Consider the following 16,011-nt stretch of genomic DNA (forward strand, 5'->3'; position numbering starts at 1 on the left):
ATCTCAGGAACTATGAAAATTCCAATGAAAACAGTGTCATCTCAGGAACTATGGAAATTCCAATGAAAACAGTGTCATCTTAGAAACTATGGAAATTCCAATGAAACAGTGTCATCTCAGGGACTGTGGAAATTCCAATGAAAACAGTGTCATCTCAGGAATTATGGAAATTCCAATGAAAACAGTGTCATCTCAGGAACTATGTTTTTATCGCCCTCAAAGAAATTAGAATTGAAAGCATACAGTATATGATTTCAAAATTATGGAACAAGAGCCACTTAAAAATCATTCGGGAACAGTTACTTTAAGACAATTGTATTTACTTCTCATATGTTACATTTTTAAATAGCCGATTGTTTACTTGTTCGTAATGTCGTCGGGTGCAGAGGTTTTAGAAAAACTCCCAGACTAGTGGCATTGCTCTGCCGGTGTGCCCATAGTTAACTAAACTATGAAAACTTCAAGCAATGGTAAAATTTCTTCAGCTTTTCTAGTTGGAAATAGATCACATTTCTCGCAGCACACCGTTCTTGAATTGAACGGGTAATACGCGTAAATGTTTGTCAAGGTCTTTTTTTTTTCAGTATATTACTAGCTGAATAGAACTCTTAGTAGTATTGATGTACGCCAACGTCTGTTGCTATTTAATATTCGCAATTCATTTGTATGTACTTAGAACTAATTTGCACGGGTTTTAATTAATTCGCATGTACTTAGAATTCATTAGCATGTACTTAGAGTACTTTACATTTATGTATTTGCATGTTTAGAACTTTTTATGAATATATAATTATTTATTTTATGAAAAATATGTATATAGAAGGTAATTAGAGGTACTAAACGCTATGCATATGGTTTTATATTCATTACTACAAAGTATGTAATGTATAAAATGTTAATATTAATGTTTATAATATTGAAAATAAGTTTTCTATGGTTTATGAACCGCTATGAACGGTGGTAATGGCTGTAGGTACAGGTCCAATTACGATTGGGGACGGTCCCGGTACTCGAACCCACGATATGTAATATTATTAATTAGTACTATGCAGTAATTTCATCATGTTATGAAACACGATGGTGCAACACGCTAGACAGAATACTGTCTCCGAATTTCGACTCCGCTCTGATGCCAGACAGAGAGAATGAATTAATATTCAGCGCAGGTAGAGAAGAAAGGAATTTTGGGGAAGCGCGGTGATGCCAGACAGAGAGAATAAATTAATATTCCGCCCAGGTATCAAGAATGAAGCCTCTGTTAACGTAGGTCAAGGCGAAAGGGTTGTGGATGAGACGGGATGTTGTTGTTGTGACGGGGCAAATACACGACAAGTTATTTTGGAGAAAATAAATTGGTTAGAGAAACGAACCGCTTCGATTTCAGGTGGAAAAAGAAAATGTATCACGGGGTGATTGTGTCCCTTGAAAGAAAACAAAAGATTGTAAAATGCTAATTTTTTAAAAGTCTCCCGCTAAGCGGAAACTCCCTCTCTGTGTGGGTGTGGTGGGGCGATACGGACTTTAAAATAGTAATCGCCAAGGCAGGTACAGAATTTGGACGAAAAAAAGGATTTTAAGTTAAAAGGACATGAGTGGAAGGTGATATAATTCAAGGCGGGTGGATGTAAGGAATTTATCTAATGGAAAGAGAGGCTGAGGGTTTTAAATTTGGACTCGTAGAGTTAACGAGGCAGCGTGAATTTAAAGGGAATGTTAGTTTCCAGTATGGAAAATAGGGGCGGCCCGATTGTGGGGTATTTAAACTTGGGAATCCGAATTTGTCCGCACATTTTTGTTATTTTTTCTACGGTGTTTGTTGCTGTGTTTGTCTTTTGAGTTTTCTGTTTTGAAGATGATGATCCATATTGTAAGTATTGCATTTTTTTATCTAAGTACAAGAGTTATACGAGAATGGAATTTGACTAGTGTTTTATTTTTTTCTATGCAAGTATATTTTTATTGACTGGATTATTTAACAGATCAAACAGGAAGACTGCAAAATTTATTAAATGTATTTCTATAGTATAGGTGGTTTCAGAGATATAAAAAGAACAAATATAAGATTTCGCTTTTTTTTGCTTCTGAGGCTAATCTGGACGCTAAGGGTAAATGGCGAGGAAATGTAACGGAGGAGAAACAGTCCCAAGAGTTATGGGCTGCATGTAAGTTAATACCACAGAGATATTACAGTAGGTGTAGGTTCTACCACCAGAACTTTTCTATTATAATAATACTGGTTATGCTGTACTGTTAGCTAAAGATGCTGATATTTGAGAAACTTAAAAGCTTATTTGCAAAATTTTAGATAAATAATAATCTGTTAGACTGTAAACATATTTTATATCCATTCTGCTAAAGATCCGATGACAAAATTTAAAAATCGTAATCGCCCAGACAGGGACTCGAACCCTGGACAGATAGGTTAAAAGCCTAATGCTATACCAACTAAGCTATCTGGGCACAAGGTATTTTTTTCTTGAAAAGTTAGTTATGTTAAGAAATATATTGAAACATTTGAGAACACTTTTGATCTGGTTCGACAGAGAAGGAGACAACATTTCCAAATTTTTACAGACTGGGTGTATTTTTCCACTATAGAGGCCTTCACTATATGTAATTCGAAACGCTAAAGTTCAGCTAGCTTCCAAAATCCAAAATTGAGGTAAAGATTGTGTTTGGCGAGATTAACAAGTTACAATTATATCCAGTTACGGACAAATAAAGCTAAAACTCTCAGATTTACTGTACTAGCCAAGTTTTAGTAACATTTTCCTTCGCTATAGTACTAATACCAAAGAAATAGGTATATTTTATTTATAATTTGACAAAATGTACTAGTATTTAATTCACAAAGTTAGGTAAAAAAACAGTATTTTAAAAAAAATATTGTTGCTGCCTTCAAATTTTATGTTATTTAGCCACTAACAACTGGTTTACACTGTTTGACATCCTTTAAATAGCAAAAGAAGGAATTATTTGTTTAGTATTTTTACTACTTTATATTTATTTAAGAAAACAATTGTACAGTTTAACTTAATTTTTAACAAATTGTTACTAATTTATATATCAAAGTTATGTTATTTAGAGTGTATGAAGGCGTATAAAGTTAATATTTGTACTTATCAGTGCAACTAACAATTATATTTTACACACAAAAGATAATGTTTACAGTTAAATCACTTGAATCAGAGAATAATATTTTACAGTAATTGATTCATTCAGCACTAGTCAGTACTTTTATGCATCAGAAAGTTTTCTTAATTTTCTATTACGCATGCTATTTTGTGCTATTCTTAAAATGTATTTCTAGGGCAAACTGGTTTAATTTTCTGCTTATAATGCAAAGTTGACATAGTTTTCGCACAATGCTTTGTACATTTGTTATATTCTCTACTTACAATTCAAATATTATGCTTATTTAATGTATAACTAACTAACTCTCTAGCCTTCTTAAACCCGAAGGTTCATGGCTGCAGCAACACATGCCTTTCATCTGTCCCTGTCCTGAGCAAGATCTATATACTCCTTTCCTTCCCTACCAATTTCCTTTAGGTCCATCTCTATATTATCCCTTCATCTTTGTTTTGGTCTTCCTATTGGTCTTTTGACCATCAGGTTTCCCAACAAGAATCCTGTATATTTTTTTTCCTCTCCCATTCGTACCACATGATCTACACACCTAAGTCTTCTTGATTTAATTATTCTAATAATATCTGGACATGAATACAAATTATGTACTTCTAAATTATGTAATTTTCTCCACTCATCTGCCTCCTCATCTGTTTTAGGCCCAAATATTTTCCTAAGGATCTTATTTTCAAATACTCTCAATTTATGTTCCTAGCTTATACTGTAGTTATTATATCTTTTTCTATCAGCTTATTTTGAAATTAATATTATTAGGTATAGTCTTTGATTTATAACTATATTGCTTTTTTTATCAATTTATGTAAGTGTACACACAGACAAACACATGTGTACACACTTTTATGTACATAGATATGCCTTTTTCAATATTTTAGTATGAAGATTGCACTTTAGCTATTCAAGCAAGGGTAGGAAAGGTAGGATTTCTGAGAATTTGTTGCAGGATTTTGTTGTCCAAGTATAGATGAGAACTGAGCTGAGAGACTGTTTTGAACCTTTTCATGAGAGTTTGCATGTGAACTGTATTCAAATTGACCACTATTGACTGTGCATGCTTCTAAGTTTTGCTGTTATTTTACATCAAGTCTGTGAGACTGCAGACAGTTTTCACTTTTCAAGTAGTTTTTATTGATTGTATTTGTATATGTTTTGGGAACTTATCAGTTTTATGTTATGAGGCAGTTTGTTGTAGAATATTTTTACCTGATTGCTTTGAGATATTGAGTGTCTGCTGTTTTACTTGTAATTATTTTCCTTCTTGTGTTTTGTATTTGACTATATTTTGTTCAAGTTCGTAGTATTTAGAATAATTGTTATTGACTTGTAGATGTAGGGAGTAATAATCCTTTGCAAGATGCCCTATACTTGTCTGAACATTATTCTTAGTGTTCACTTTTGAAGCCTTAGTATTCTGGTAGTATTATTAATGTAGAGGTAAATTAGGCTGAAATGTAGGCATTTTTCTGATACATTATACTCACTTAGTTGTTTCAGCAGGTAGAAGTTGCATGATGGTTTACTGCTGATGATGTTCATTTGCTCTTCTTATGTACTACGTATGATGTAGCTTACTTGAGTAATTGGAATTTTCTACTGAAAAAAGGATTGCTTGTCTATTTTATTCCTATGTTGTTGAGTTTGTCCATAAGCAAGCCATGTTTTTACTCTATCCTATGCCTTGGAAGAATCTAGATATATTGTGTTTGCAGTTTTATGTTTCTCTAAGGTTTCAGCTATGTAGTTTTTTAAACTGTGCTATGGGTGTGACTATTGATTTCTCTTTCTGGATGCCATGTTGGTTTCTGTGTATTCCTCTTGCTGCTTGAATTTGACTTAGGTTGTTTGCTTTTTTTTCTTAGATCTTTATATGTTTATTTGTTCAGTATTTTTTATTTTTTAATATTCTTTTACATAAAAAAATCAAAGTACATTGTTAAAGTCAAAGTGTGTTAAAATTCAATTTTTCAAAGTTAAAGTTTTAAAAATACAATTTTCTAAAATTAAAAGTTATAATAGTATATTTTTGTTAGCAGAAGTTTTTATACTAGGGCAAATTATTTTGTTGTTAATGTAAAATTTGTAAGTTAATGTAAAATTAAAGTAATTAAACATCAATTTTTCAAAGTTAAAGCTTTAAAAATACAATTTTCTAAAATTAAAAGTTATAATAGTACATTTTTGTTAGTAGAAGTTTTTTTTTTACTAGAGTAAATTATTTTGTTGTTAAAGTAAAATATGTTAGTTAATGTAAAATTAAAATAATTAAAATTCAAAAAAATAAAAATACTGAACAAATAAACATATAAAGATCTAAGAAAAAAAAGCAAACAACCTAAGTCAAATTCAAGCAGCAAGAGGAATACACAGAAACCAACATGGCATCCAGAAAGAGAAATCAATAGTCACACCCATAGCACAGTTTAAAAAACTACATAGCTGAAACCTTAGAGAAACATAAAACTGCAAACACAATATATCTAGATTCTTCCAAGGCATAGGATAGAGTAAAAACATGGCTTGCTTATGGACAAACTCAACAACATAGGAATAAAATAGACAAGCAATCCTTTTTTCAGTAGAAAATTCCAATTACTCAAGTAAGCTACATCATACGTAGTACATAAGAAGAGCAAATGAACATCATCAGCAGTAAACCATCATGCAACTTCTACCTGCTGAAACAACTAAGTGAGTATAATGTATCAGAAAAATGCCTACATTTCAGCCTAATTTACCTCTACATTAATAATACTACCAGAATACTAAGGCTTCAAAAGTGAACACTAAGAATAATGTTCAGACAAGTATAGGGCATCTTGCAAAGGATTATTACTCCCTACATCTACAAGTCAATAACAATTATTCTAAATACTACGAACTTGAACAAAATATAGTCAAATACAAAACACAAGAAGGAAAATAATTACAAGTAAAACAGCAGACACTCAATATCTCAAAGCAATCAGGTAAAAATATTCTACAACAAACTGCCTCATAACATAAAACTGATAAGTTCCCAAAACATATACAAATACAATCAATAAAAACTACTTGAAAAGTGAAAACTGTCTGCAGTCTCACAGACTTGATGTAAAATAACAGCAAAACTTAGAAGCATGCACAGTCAATAGTGGTCAATTTGAATACAGTTCACATGCAAACTCTCATGAAAAGGTTCAAAACAGTCTCTCAGCTCAGTTCTCATCTATACTTGGACAACAAAATCCTGCAACAAATTCTCAGAAATCCTACCTTTCCTACCCTTGCTTGAATAGCTAAAGTGCAATCTTCATACTAAAATATTGAAAAAGGCATATCTATGTACATAAAAGTGTGTACACATGTGTTTGTCTGTGTGTACACTTACATAAATTGATAAAAAAAGCAATATAGTTATAAATCAAAGACTATACCTAATAATATTAATTTCAAAATAAGCTGATAGAAAAAGATATAATAACTACAGTATAAGCTAGGAACATAAATTGAGAGTATTTGAAAATAAGATCCTTAGGAAAATATTTGGGCCTAAAACAGATGAGGAGGCAGATGAGTGGAGAAAATTACATAATTTAGAAGTACATAATTTGTATTCATGTCCAGATATTATTAGAATAATTAAATCAAGAAGACTTAGGTGTGTAGATCATGTGGTACGAATGGGAGAGGAAAAAAAAATATACAGGATTCTTGTTGGGAAACCTGATGGTCAAAAGACCAATAGGAAGACCAAAACAAAGATGAAGGGATAATATAGAGATGGACCTAAAGGAAATTGGTAGGGAAGGAAAGGAGTATATAGATCTTGCTCAGGACAGGGACAGATGAAAGGCATGTGTTGCTGCAGCCATGAACCTTCGGGTTTAAGAAGGCTAGAGAGTTAGTTAGTTATACATTAAATAAGCATAATATTTGAATTGTAAGTAGAGAATATAACAAATGTACAAAGCATTGTGCGAAAACTATGTCAACTTTGCATTATAAGCAGAAAATTAAACCAGTTTGCCCTAGAAATACATTTTAAGAATAGCACAAAATAGCATGCGTAATAGAAAATTAAGAAAACTTTCTGATGCATAAAAGTACTGACTAGTGCTGAATGAATCAATTACTGTAAAATATTATTCTCTGATTCAAGTGATTTAACTGTAAACATTATCTTTTGTGTGTAAAATATAATTGTTAGTTGCACTGATAAGTACAAATATTAACTTTATACGCCTTCATACACTCTAAATAACATAACTTTGATATATAAATTAGTAACAATTTGTTAAAAATTAAGTTAAACTGTACAATTGTTTTCTTAAATAAATATAAAGTAGTAAAAATACTAAACAAATAATTCCTTCTTTTGCTATTTAAAGGATGTCAAACAGTGTAAACCAGTTGTTAGTGGCTAAATAACATAAAATTTGAAGGCAGCAACAATATTTTTTTTAAAATACTGTTTTTTTACCTAACTTTGTGAATTAAATACTAGTACATTTTGTCAAATTATAAATAAAATATACCTATTTCTTTGGTATTAGTACTATAGCGAAGGAAAATGTTACTAAAACTTGGCTAGTACAGTAAATCTGAGAGTTTTAGCTTTATTTGTCCGTAACTGGATATAATTGTAACTTGTTAATCTCGCCAAACACAATCTTTACCTCAATTTTGGATTTTGGAAGCTAGCTGAACTTTAGCGTTTCGAATTACATATAGTGAAGGCCTCTATAGTGGAAAAATACACCCAGTCTGTAAAAATTTGGAAATGTTGTCTCCTTCTCTGTCGAACCAGATCAAAAGTGTTCTCAAATGTTTCAATATATTTCTTAACATAACTAACTTTTCAAGAAAAAAATACCTTGTGCCCAGATAGCTTAGTTGGTATAGCATTAGGCTTTTAACCTATCTGTCCAGGGTTCGAGTCCCTGTCTGGGCGATTACGATTTTTAAATTTTGTCATCGGATCTTTAGCAGAATGGATATAAAATATGTTTACAGTCTAACAGATTATTATTTATCTAAAATTTTGCAAATAAGCTTTTAAGTTTCTCAAATATCAGCATCTTTAGCTAACAGTACAGCATAACCAGTATTATTATAATAGAAAAGTTCTGGTGGTAGAACCTACACCTACTGTAATATCTCTGTGGTATTAACTTACATGCAGCCCATAACTCTTGGGACTGTTTCTCCTCCGTTACATTTCCTCGCCATTTACCCTTAGCGTCCAGATTAGCCTCAGAAGCAAAAAAAAGCGAAATCTTATATTTGTTCTTTTTATATCTCTGAAACCACCTATACTATAGAAATACATTTAATAAATTTTGCAGTCTTCCTGTTTGATCTGTTAAATAATCCAGTCAATAAAAATATACTTGCATAGAAAAATATGTTTTTCAGATACTTTAATCGGGTAATCTGCTTTTGCGTACTTCCTCAGAAATATACACATAGTTCTTTATAAATTTAGCACCTGATATAGAATAAGTCGAAGTCTAGTTAGAGTTGGCCTGTAAGTGCTTCTGGAACATGTAGTTACTTGAAAAGCAAATATTGGGTGTATAAAAATAGCATTCTTGTGAAACAGTAAAACATCAACCTCATTTCCTCGTAGAATTAGCTGTAAATGCTTCTTGCAGGTTAACAAAGCTCTGGCGTGTGGGCCTACATCACCTACAATCCTTTGTAAGGTTCGTGTTGTCCTATAAATTGTCGATATACATGCTAAGTCCCTAGTTACAGCCTAAGCTTTTAGTTTCAATCAGAGGATTTCAGTGTTCAGATAGTGTAATAAACCAAATGGAAATAACCCAAATGTTGATGCACCCAAAACACCCAGTAATACTTCTAAAATACCTTGAAAAAGGCTATAAGGCTAAATTATTCTTCTAGCATAGAAAAAAATTTAGCAAGTGGACCTATGGTCCATATAGTCAGTCGTCTGAGAACTTCGTCTTGTCCTGTGAATTGTCAATATATTGATAAATGGTTATATTTTTTTAAAATAAAAGAAACAATGTTCGTAAGCGTCCAGTTATGGACCCATCGGGAAAGGGATTTCAGTCTTTATAGACACATCATAATTTTCGTTACACTAAAAATTTGACTTCGTATAAAAGCAAATAGTTGAAATGATAAACATTTCGTGTACTTTATCCAGTAAGCCTTAGCTAGAAATACAATAACAGCGTTACAGACATAAAAATTAAGCAAGCTTTGATATTCTAGTGGCACATAATAAATATAAAATATCCTTTAAAATACTCTGACAAATAGTTGTGGGTTATCTGAAATCAAAATTTTCAAGCCCTCTCTCCTGCATAAATAGGCTCTAGAATTCACTAAGCCTCAAAATAATATTGGGTACATAAAATAAAAAGCAGATGGAGAGTGATGCTGATCGCATCATCTCCAAACAGCAAAAACAAAAGTATATAGAGCTCTATCTGGTATATTTAGAAAACTTTACCTAGTATAAAAGTAACAAAATACTCAGCAAACTCTAAAATAAACAAACTTTCCTACATAGCAGGCGTAACCTGACCTAAATAAATACATATAGAAATACAGAACCAAAAATAGCATAGTGGAAATCAGTAAACCCTAATAATAATAATAATAATAATAATATATTCTGTGGCTTACATTTTAGCTAAAAGTACTTTTTCTTTAGTGTTTTTTGAAAAAAATTAAATAAATACTAAACTCTAAATTAAAAATTTGTAAATGTATATATGATACGAAACAAAATAAATACAAATTAATACATACCCTGCAAAAAAACTCAGTAAAAAAGTTGAAAACATCTCTTTGTGCATCCAAAATATAATAACAAATCCTTCCTGACTGGATTAAATTGTGTTATTTGAGTAATAATAAGCCTAAACTTGTAAAATAAAAGGGTAGAACTTGTCAAAACATACTTTTGCATCCAAAATATAATTCAAAACACATCTAAATTGTGTTATTTGAGTAAACTAGAGAATAATACTGTAAACTTGGAAAAATCTCTCTCTCTCTCTATCTCTCTCTATCTATCTCTCTCTCTCTCTCTCTCTCTCTCTCTGTGTGTGTGTGTGTCTTTGAGAGTCCAAAATGTAATAAAAGACACGATCAAATCGTGCTATTTGAGTAAATATTAGGCTAAACTTGTAAAATAAACAAATAAAAGTTGAGAACACACACTTTGTGTGTCGAAAATGCGACTAAAAGTCTTTCCTTAATAGTATAAATAGTGTTATTTAGGTTAAAAATAGGTATAAAGTTGTAAATAATAAGTTAAAAAGTTGTAAAAAATGTCTTTGTGAGTCCAAAATTTAATAAAAAATGTTGCCTGAATAGTATAAATAATGTTATTTGAGTAATAATAAGCCTAAACTTGTGAAATAAACAGATAGAAATTGAGATCACACACTCTGTGTGTCGAAAATATAACTAAAAGTCTTTCCTGAACAGATTGAATTGTGTTATTTTGGTAATAATAAGCCTAAACTTGTGAAATAAACAGATAGAAGTTGAGAACACACACTCTGTGTGTCGAAAATGCAACTAAAAGTCTTTCCTGAACAGATTGAATTGTGTTATTTTGGTAATAATAAGCCTAAACTTGTGAAATAAACAGATAGAAGTTGAGAACACACACTTTGTGTGTCGAAAATGTAACTTAAAAGTCTTTCCTGAACATAGAATTGTGTTATTTGAGTAAAAAATAGGCATAAACTTGTAAATAATAAATTAAAAGTTGAAAAAATCTCTTTGTAAATACAAAATTTAATAAAAAATGTTGCCTGAATAGTACAAATAGTGTTATTTTGGTAAAAATTAACATAAAGTTGTAAAATAATAAGTTAAAAGTTGAAAAAAAATGTCTGTGAGTCCAAAATTTAATAAAAAAATGTTGCTGATTAGTACAAATAGTGTTATTTTGGTAAAAAAATTAACTTAAAGTTGTAAAATAATAAGTTAAAAAGTTGTAAAAATATCTTTGCGAGTCAAAAATTTAATAAAAAATGTTGCTTGAATAGTACAAATAGTGTTATTTTGGTAAAAATTAACTTAAAGTTGTAAAATAATAAGTTAAAAGTTGAAAAAATGTCTTTGTGAGTCCAAAATTTAATAAAAAATGTTACCTGAATAGTACAAATAGTGTTATTTTGGTAAAAAATTAATATAAAGTTGTAAAATAATAAGTTAAACGTTGAAAAAAATATCTTTGTGAGTCCAAAATTTAATAAAAGTGTTGCCTGAATAGTACAAATAGTGTTATTTTTGTAAAAATAAGGATAAGCTGTGAAAATGTTTGACATAAAGTCAAAGTTTGGTAAAAAATAAACTCAAAATTAAGTTAAATAGCACACAGTAACATACATTTACTACCTAAATCAATAATCAAAGGGTCCTAGGTTCGTTACCCCGTGATAAAAGAAAATGGTGAAAACTGTAGGCCCCGTCCCTAATAGCTCTCCCTTCTTCATAGTACAGATAAAAAAAACCTGCGCTAAAGCGTCCTGTGCCTTGGAGGCAAACCTGAGCGGAATATTAATTGGCGGCGGAAACCGCATAGCTTCAGAGATTTGACCCTTGCTGCTTATTTCCAGACATCCTTTGTTGTCTGGTTGAATCCCTCCCTGCCCTACAGTATTGCATAGCTTTCCCCTGTTATTGCGTACTGGTTAACCTTGAAAAAATCGGTTCTGAAAACCTACCGACGCGTTCTCTGATTGGTCAATCAGGATCTTCCTTTGTTCTGACGTTCTGACGTCATTTGACCTTGAGCGCGCTTCCCCCCAAAATTCCTTTCTTCTCTACCTGCGCTGAATATTAATTCATTCTCTCTGTCTGGCATCAGAGCGGAGTCGAAATTCTAAGACAGTATTCTGTCTAGCGTGTTGCACCACCGTGTTTCATAACATGATGAAATTACTGCATAGTACTAATTAATAATATTACATATCGCGGGTTCGAGTACCGGGACCGTCCCCAATCGTAATTGGACCTGTACCTACAGCCATTACCTCCGTTCATAGCGGTTCATAAACCATAGAAAACTTATTTTCAATATTATATTATTATCGATTGATACATTACATACTTTGCAGTAATGAATATAAAAACATATGCATAACATTTAGTACCTCTAATTACCTTCTATATACATATTTTTCATAAAATAAATAAATATATATTCATAAAAAGTTATAAACATGCAAATACATAAATGTAAAGTACTCTAAGTACTTGCAAATGAATTCTAAGTACGTGCGAATTAATTAAAACCCGTGCAAATTAGTTCTAAGTACATACAAATGAATTGCGAATATTAAATAGCAACAGACGTTGGCGTACATCAATACTACTACTCTTTATGTGTATGAGTTCGGGTTTTCTTAAAATGTAAATATACTAAGTGTTTCTAACTTACGTGTTATTATAAGATTTTATGTCCTAGGTTAGTACCACTGTCGTAAGTAACTGCAAGGCAATCGTTTAGTTCACCAACTGGTAACATATACAAATTTTCATAAAAACAAACTATCCCCTATTTTTAAAAGCCTGTCCCGTCTCGTCCCGTGGACAACACTAAACACAAACTACGGTCACCTTCACCATTTTGACTGGAAGAAGGGAAAGGAGAGAAGGTTACAACCATGACTTGTTGCAAGATTGAAGACAGGTTTTTGCAACACTTATAAACTCACACTGCCTTCATTTGTTATATACTACAAGGACGTAAATGTATAATCTGTAGTGACGTTAAATGTTATCGGCACCATGAAACGCATTATTAGAGCTATAAGATTAGCATAATGGAGAGTAAATTACGTCATATTTTCTCACACAGTGTGTGAAGTCCAAACCATTTATACTCAATTTTATTTGCTGTTAATACTGGTTTAGTTACTTCGAAAGGTTTTTTTTTCGAGTACAGCTCACCGATCAAACCCTGCACATTTGTTATATTTGAAGTTGTAATGGCCAGCTTGGAATTGTGTGTCTGTAAACAGTGGCTGTTCTATTAATTTGTGGTGGAGGGCGTATCGAAGGGAAGGGCTGATGGGGCCACAGTCCCCCACCCCAATACATGAGCAAAGAAATATGGCAAACATAGAAAACGTTAGCCTCTGTGATGTTTAACTGGCATTAAAAAAAACTGCCATTCAAATGTAGAAAAAAAGTTGCAGTTGGTTTTACCAAGGTCGAACAACCTAAACAGAGGAAGGTGCCACCCAGCCAATTATAGGACGGATCAGCCCCGTAGCTGAATATTTTAGCGCCCTAGGCAGGATTGTGGTTTGGCGCCCCCCACCCACCAAGTACTGACATTTTATCACGTCCTTAGATATTTTCTTCTTATGACATGGTTTCTAAGATTTCCATCCTACAAATTTTGAAATGAAAACTCATTAAAAAATAATATAGATTATATTTAAAGATTCGTAGTTTGCATTTCTGATTTTGAAAAAGGTTTAGCATATTTAAGAATATTTCAGTTGTGTCTCTGTGTCCGAAGAATATCTTTATACATACATACATACGGGGTGTCCAAAAAGTCACGCAACAGAGACTCTGAACGTACGTAACTTTTGTACAAAATGCGATAGCGACATGAAACTTACACTAGGTATTAACCTTAACTTGTGAGGTGCTTATACTGGGACATACTTTGTGAGTTATGTCTGTCAGACCGCTCTGAATTTTTTCACCCCTGCCTCAACATAAATTACCAATTTCACTTTCTTATATTGAAGAATAATACATTATGGGTATTAGTGTCTGATTTGACAGCACTTAGTGCCAGAACGTAAGTTATATAGCTACTATATTCATTAGTTTATTCATCTACAAAAAATATTATAAATGTGAACATATTCATTTCACTTATCGTACTGTCAAAAATATACACAAAAATAACATTTTATGATACAGTATGTAACATTGTTATTCGTACACATAGAATATCCGAGGAAAAATGTCGTATCTACTAGTAAATATAATCATTTTCATATGTACCTGGAAATTAAAGTTAATGAAGGTTTCACCAACAAATGTCAATAAAAATGTATGTTCAAAGTGTATAAACAGAGCATATAATTTGTGTGAAAAGAGAAAAACACGCTGTTTCATGCAACATTGTTATTCGTACAGGGAAGAGTTTCAATCTTCCTTGCATAGAGCGCACCGCTATTCGGGCGATTTCGTGCAGTTTGCAACTTCGTAACAAGTTTGAACATGCAGGCGCGCTCCCCGTCAAGCGGAATGCTGGCGTAGGTATTGTTGTAGGCCTATCGTCTATCTATCAGCGTGTTCGAAATGGGCAAGGTTAGAGTGACCAGATAGCCTATTCTTCTACCAAAAAGAGTATAGTCTATAGGTTGAAGGTGCGCATGCACAAAACAAAAAGAAAGCGAAAATAAGGGTGGCTATTTGTTATTGCTTCTATTATAGCTCCTATAAAATAGGCCTACACTCTACAGATTCAAATTACTTATGGGTCTATTGTAATTAGCTAATTACAAATACTTTCTCACCAGTGGGCACCATAATTCATACTTCTGGGATGATTTTGCTTTCTTCAGTAGGCTATGTATAAATCGTCCTTAATTGTGGTCATGTCCACATTAAATTTCACTTTCATTACTTGTTCGAGTGTTGAAACTAGGAGTGTACGTTTTTCCTCTCGCCAATAACTTTTAATAACACTGAAGAGTTTCTCACAATCAACATTTGTACCAGGCAGAGTAGAGTAAACAAGAATTTTATAAGAGGCACAATCAGTTTTAAATTTGACCCAACCTGTACTAAATCTTTGTACATTGACCTCCACTTACCCATCATTGCTTCTTTTCTCTCCCCCCCCCACCAATCTTCAAGATGTTTTTCAACGGCTTTTGAAATTGCACAGTAAGTGTCAAAAATATCATCATCATTAAATTCCAATGAATTTGAAATATGTTTTGCTTGTTGATGGATATATGAAAATTACTCTTGAAATTGTTCATAGGAAATTCTTGAGTCAAGGAGTAAATACCTCAGTTCCTTGACATCTTCAAAAAAACGAAGTGACCATGTTTCTAAGTATTTTACCACTTCACAATAAAACCTATTTGAAACAGAGTATGCATACTCCTCCTTCATACTCCCTTCTTTTACAAGTTTCATAAGTAAACTTTTTGCTGAGAATGGGAAAAAGTTCTGTTCTATTGTGTAGGAATTGAAAATATTAAACAGCAACTTCAATTACTGTTATATCACACCTTTCAAATTTTAAAATAGTATCATTAAACAGGAGTAGCTGTACATGCAGAAAATATAGCCATAGTTCACTTGTATCATCTTGAAAAAAATTGACTATAGCAATTGGGGCATTTTCCTCACTCAAAAAATTGGCCTTTATCGCTTCATACTGACGTATAATTAAAGTAAAGAGAGGAATCTTATCTTTGAGTGGTGTAAAAGACCCTCATTTCCTGATGTTGTCTTGCTTACGTTACCAAAATGTAATGGTGCATTATCTGCTACAAATCCAACAACCTTAGTTTCCAAACCATATTGACTTACTGTATCCATCAATACACTTGAAGAAACTATCCAACTTACGTGTCTCAGAAACCGATGAACATTCTGTGTGTGACTTCGATTTTATATGTTGTTCAATATCATATTTACCTCTGTTTTTATATAGAGTATATTTGGGGATTTTTGCAAATTGAAAAGAGTATAGAGTATATGAACCTCCAAAAGAGTATAATACTCTGAAAAAGAGTATGTCTGGTCACCCTAGGCAAGGTGAAGGAACTTACTTCAGATCTGAAGGATGTTATTATAAATTTGGCTCTTAGAGGTTATTCGTTAAGAAAAATTGGACAAACA

General features: G+C 32.1%; 1 protein-coding gene across 3 annotated transcripts in view; it reads right to left on the reverse strand.

Moving 5' to 3' along the window:
• The window catches only part of LOC145980790 (3-hydroxyisobutyryl-CoA hydrolase, mitochondrial-like), a 157,992-nt gene that overhangs the window by 13,591 nt on the left and 128,390 nt on the right, over positions 1–16,011 (reverse strand). Inside the window, exon 1 of one of the 3 annotated variants that reach the window (XM_083113874.1) lies at positions 12,563–12,735. The exons of the other annotated variants lie outside the window; for them this stretch is intronic. The gene's annotated coding sequence lies outside the window, so the exon portion shown is untranslated. Of the gene's footprint in view, positions 1–12,562; positions 12,736–16,011 lie in introns of those variants that run through there. 3 annotated transcript variants of the gene reach the window in all.

This window comes from Lepisma saccharinum, chromosome 28 (assembly GCF_977018435.1).
Source record: "Lepisma saccharinum chromosome 28, izLepSacc3.1, whole genome shotgun sequence".
Classification (NCBI taxonomy): Eukaryota; Metazoa; Arthropoda; class Insecta; order Zygentoma; family Lepismatidae; genus Lepisma; species Lepisma saccharinum.